Source organism: Rhineura floridana, chromosome 1, assembly GCF_030035675.1.
Source record: "Rhineura floridana isolate rRhiFlo1 chromosome 1, rRhiFlo1.hap2, whole genome shotgun sequence".
In the NCBI taxonomy this organism is placed as follows: domain Eukaryota; kingdom Metazoa; phylum Chordata; class Lepidosauria; order Squamata; family Rhineuridae; genus Rhineura; species Rhineura floridana.
In genome coordinates this window covers 66,397,027-66,402,211 of record NC_084480.1, presented here as the reverse complement: position 1 = coordinate 66,402,211, position 5,185 = coordinate 66,397,027, and the positions used below count along the sequence as shown (strand labels likewise).

General features: G+C 41.6%; 1 non-coding gene across 1 annotated transcript; it reads right to left on the bottom strand.

Annotated features, from left to right (window-relative positions):
• Positions 1 to 225: 225 nt before the first annotated feature.
• Positions 226 to 344, bottom strand: LOC133375852 (5S ribosomal RNA). Its single transcript, XR_009760327.1, has one exon. It is a non-coding gene; the product is annotated as a 5S ribosomal RNA (ribosomal RNA).
• Positions 345 to 5,185: the final 4,841 nt, after the last annotated feature.

Here is a 5,185-nt window from a genome sequence, read left to right as displayed (position 1 = left end):
GCACTCATGTCAAGTCCAAGTGAAAGTGAGAAATCAGCAAGGAGGTGATGGCTTGCTTCAGATGCCACCTCATCAGCAAATCCATTCTGAACTACATTTGTTGTTGATGTTACATGCCTTCAAGTTGATTATGACTTACGGCAACCCTATTAATCTTTTTTAATATATTCATAGGGTTTTCATGCTAAGAGGAATTCAGAAGTGGTTTACCATTGCCTTCCTCTAACCCTACGGCACCTGGTATTCCCAGGCGGTCTCCCATCCAAGTACTAACCAGGCCTGATTCTGCTGAGCTTCCGAGATCAGACGAGATCGGGCGTGTTCAGGATAGTATGGCTGTAGGATCTGCACTACATAGGAAGTGGATATTTAGTGTTGTGGCACCTATCTTTTAGAATTCTCTCCCTTTAAAAACTAGACAGGTGCAGTCTCTGTGGTCTTTTCGGTGGCTGCTGTAGACTTTTTTCTTTCAACAGCCTTTTAAGTAGATATCCCAGTCTGCATCTGCACTGTAACTGTTTTTAAGATGTTTTTAAATATTTTTTTTAAAGATTTTTTAAAGATGTTTTATTTTTAAGACGTTTTTAGTGTCTTAGCACTTATTTGCTGCCCTTTGGAAGGAAGGGTGGGATATAAATATAATAACAACAAGTATGAAAGGACAAGCAGTATCAGAATCTTAGTGTGGCATGACAACTAGTGGCAGCCTCATCTTCAGCACTAAGAACCAGAGTTCTAATACCTACAACCAGTAAATAGTGAATCTTTCAATTTCTGTTACTGTTTCCCATATTTTCAATCTTTAATTAAGTTGTCCACATTTCTACATCAGTTTCCTTTTAAAAAAAATAGTTCCCATGAAAATTGATTAGCAATTTTATTTATTTTTATTATTTCAATTTATATACCGCCCTTAGCAGAATAGCTCTCAGGGCGGTGAACAAACAAGATAAAATACAATATATCATAGTAAAAAATCACAAAAACATGTACAAACAAACAACAGAAAGCACAACAAAAATGAAATACAACACAAATTAAGAAGGATACATGTTAAAAGTAGAAAGATTAAGAAAATTAAAAGATTAAAATGCCTGGGAGCATAAAAAGGTCTTTACCTGGCGCCAGAAAGATAGAAGTGTAGGCGCCAGGCGTACCTAATTTTCTCCTAATTTATGTGCAATTATGCCTAATATAAACATTTGTGCAAAGCAATTTCCCCCAATATTGCATTTTTGTATGCTATTTGCATTGATATATGCATTTTTACCATATGCTTTACTGTAGTATATGCATTTTTGTACACATTACTTGGCTGGAGAACTGCCTTGCAAAATTTGGAGAAGTGTAAATTTCAGAGGATGGCTGTATTTCAATTTGTGTATTGTTTTGGAAAGTACAAATTAGGTAGGTCCTCATTTAAATGAGAACTGAACCTTTTCTACTTGCCATGACTATTGTGCATTCTTACTGCATTTAACATGTTTGTATAACATTGCATACTTTATCAAGATGCTCTTAGAATTCATGTTTGCATGTGTTCATTTGTAATCCAGTACACCAGGAATGGGGAAACCTTCTTTATGTACAGCAACACATTTTTCAGGAGCCTCATGTGGTAGTTGGAGCTAAAGTCAAACTGGTGATGGCCCCTTTTTCTTTCTGACACCCCCTTTCTGACTGTCTCTCTCCCTCACCCCTTCTCTCTTTTTCTTTCTCCCCTTCTTTTGCCCTCTTTCTCCCTTCATTCACACTGTTCTACCTTTGCTCACTCACTCACCCCATTCTTCTCTCTCTCTCTCTCTCTCTCTCTCTCTCTCCCCCATTTCATACCAAAAATCCCACCCTGGGGTGTGGTAATTAGGCTTAGGACCTTTTCCTCTGAAGCCTAATTGCTGTCCTATGGGCCAGCAGTTCTCCATCTTTGCAGGGATTAAGCTGAGGAGGGCCCCTAGGCTGATGGGTGTTTGGGTTCCCCCTTCTCCTCTTAGGCATGCATGCGTGCCATCAACCAAGATGGTGGCAGAGGCTTCAGCCCCTTAGGAAAACCCCGGCCGCCATCTTGATTGATGGCAAACCGCAAAAAACAGCGCAGAAAAAGGTAAGTGAAGTGGGGGGATGGTGGGCAGTTCGGAAGCTCTTGTCCCGCGATCCGCAGCTCCTGTCTTGCTTCCGCGGAACACAGAAGGAGAGTGGAGGGCCCTCTGCAGCTCCAGAGGCCCTCAGGCCAGTGCCCCACAGGCCCCCAAGAGCTCTGGGCCCCTAGGCTTCAGCCTACTAAGCTTAATGGATAATCCGGCCCTGCATCTTTGTAGTAGATAAAGCTCCTGCCCAAGTATGCTTTTTTGTAAGAAACAGCAGGAGAGAGTGAGAAAAAGACACCATCCCATAAGTTCATGGGGTTCATAGATAAATCCCATGGGCTTTCTGCATCTATTAACTAACACACCAGCTAGTAGTTTCACAGTGAATTAAATATATGAGAAACTAAACTGCTGGTGTAAAATTAGGACTAAATGCATGACTCAATGTACTGTATGACTAACCATAGATTTTTAAGAAAGATGGCTCCTATGCAAAGGAAGCTCAGTGCTATATAAATATATAATTACACTGGTCTGATATGTGCCCTCTATCCTATGCACACTTTCTTAGAAATAAGCCCACTGTACACAGTGGGACTTTCTCACAGGTAATATGCCTGAGCCTGCTGTTCTCCCATCTGTGGCTATGAACTGCAGTGGCCAGATCAGATTCTCAAAGTACTCAGATCATTGTGTCCATGTATTGTGAAAGACTCATTCACACACCTGAGCCTTTTTAGAGCATCCATATGTGTATAGTATTTCATATTCCACCACCGCAATAATTATTTCCCAGTTATTTGGAAAACACTTGAACTACAGTAACTTTCCAGCTGTCTAGCCTTTTGATTCTCATTGATGCATTGTATAACAAAATACTCTTTTCTTTGTTAAGGAATGGATGTGAGCTATAAGGCACGATGTGCATAAAGAGAGACAATTGGGATGTGTTGTTGGAATTCCTTCTAAAAATTGGTCTTTGAGCATTGTACCAACTGGTTCATCAGTGCTCCTTGGAAGCACTTGTTGGAAAGTGGTTAAACGTCAAATCCTGCTTTTGTTTCCAATGAGCTTGGGGAGCCTCTTTAGTTCTGCTGTGCAGTGGTGCAGAAAAGCATGCAGTTTTGTTTCTGAGGTCCACTTTGGTTCCTGAAGTCAATTACTGCACAGTTTCCAGCTTCACAAATTCTTCAGTCTTCTTCCACTGAAGCATCATCATCATAAATGAAAACTCCCCTCTTTCGTGTATGCCTTTCCTTATCACTATGCTTCATTGCCAGTCAAAGACCCCTTTGAAAGAAGCGGATTAGGCAGCTGTAGTGACTCTCCTCAGGGAGTGGTGCCATCTGTTTTTTTTTTTCTCCTTTTTGGAAAAAGGTGGGATGGTTCTTTCTTCCCCTCTATTTTTTTCCAAAGAAAAATCCCTTCAAGCAAGGCCTGAAGGCATAATACTTGACCTGCTGAGACTTAAAATTATGCTGCTCTACAGGGCCACTTCTCACAAGGAATAATAAAATATGACACCTGAGTACAAAATAAATACTGCATCCAATACACGTGGGGGTTTTAAATACAGCTTTCCCTTCAAAATACATCATCTGACTTTCCTCAAGTTTTTCACAACCTCCTTAGTTTGTCTAACAGGGAACACTACACTTGATATGTAGATGTCACTGGATGTTATTGTATCTAGTTCACAGGGCTGAAACTGATGATGGAAATATTGATCTCTTTGACACATACTAGCTGCAGGGGCCTGGCCCAGGAAAGAAAGTTGGGGCTGGGTTGAACTGGACTGCAATTTCTTCCTGCGTGTACAGTAATACCACAGTTAATGAATCCTCCAGGAAGGAAGCTCCTTTTAACATAGGCTTTTTAAGGGTGAAACTGACGTGCTTTGCTTTGCTATGGATACACTTTGAAGGCTATGATTTTGCTTTAAGGTGAAACTGACCAGCCTGTGTCTGCTTTGCTGTGAATAAACTGATAAGTCTGTGCCTTTGCTTTGCTAGGTTTAAACTGACAAGCCTGTGTGTTTGATTTGCATTAAAGAGATCTCTTGCTTTCTCCCAGGGCTGGGGAGGGGAGGATCCAATACGATTCAAAGGAGGAGAAGGAGGAGAGTGGCAGAGGGTGGGCGGGTGCTGGGTACGCACCCTTTAAAGCCCCTGTTGAAGCTGCCCCAACCACCTATGTGTGGGAGTAGGAACCTATCCCTATTCTTTCCATGTTATTCCTACCTCTGGTACCAAAGTTTCTGTTAAAGAAGTAATGCCCAGGAACACATCTACTTTGTTAATTGAGGTATTACTGTATTGCTCCTACGTGAAAGGGGCTTCCATTTTTGTTTCATTCTCAGGGCACTTTAGAATTTATTGATAATTTTTGATGGGTGTGGGGTTTTGAGCTTAGCTGCTAAGGGTGGTGTAGAGAGCCAGCGTGGCGTAGTGGTTAGAGTGTTGGAGTACAACCTGGGAGACCAGGGTTTGAATCCCCACACACTCATGAAGCTCACCAAGTGACCTTGGGGCAGTCACTGCCTGTCAGCCTCAGAGGAAGGCAATGGTAAACCACCTCTGAATACTGCTTACCATGAAAACCCTATTCATAGGGTTGCCATAAGTCGGAATCAACTTGGAGGCAGTGCATTTCAAAGGCAGTGTATATGTTTTCCTGTCCAGTAAACATTTCTCCAGCACTCTGCTGCCTCACTGACTGCCTGAGCTTCCTCATCTGGCAAAGCTTCATGCCAGGAGTAGCTTCCTGATATCTTCTTTGAAGCCTGGGCACCTGGAAACCCCTTATGGGTTCCTTTGAATCCTCCTACTGAGATCAATGGGAGTCCTTTGGGATAATCAGTTTAAAGAGTAAAAGAAGCTATGCAGCCTACATAAATTTGAGAAATTTCCTGTAATATCCACCTCTTAATTCTTGGTTCCCCAACACATTCAGAATGCTGGTGCTATGAAAAAAGTGACAATGTAACATTTTCATTCACTACTAAATTGATGATGTCTTTTAAGTTTGATGCTAGACAACAGTGTAATGAAATCAGTGACAGTCTGGTCTGCCTAAGGATTTCCTATATTTGCAATTTGTAA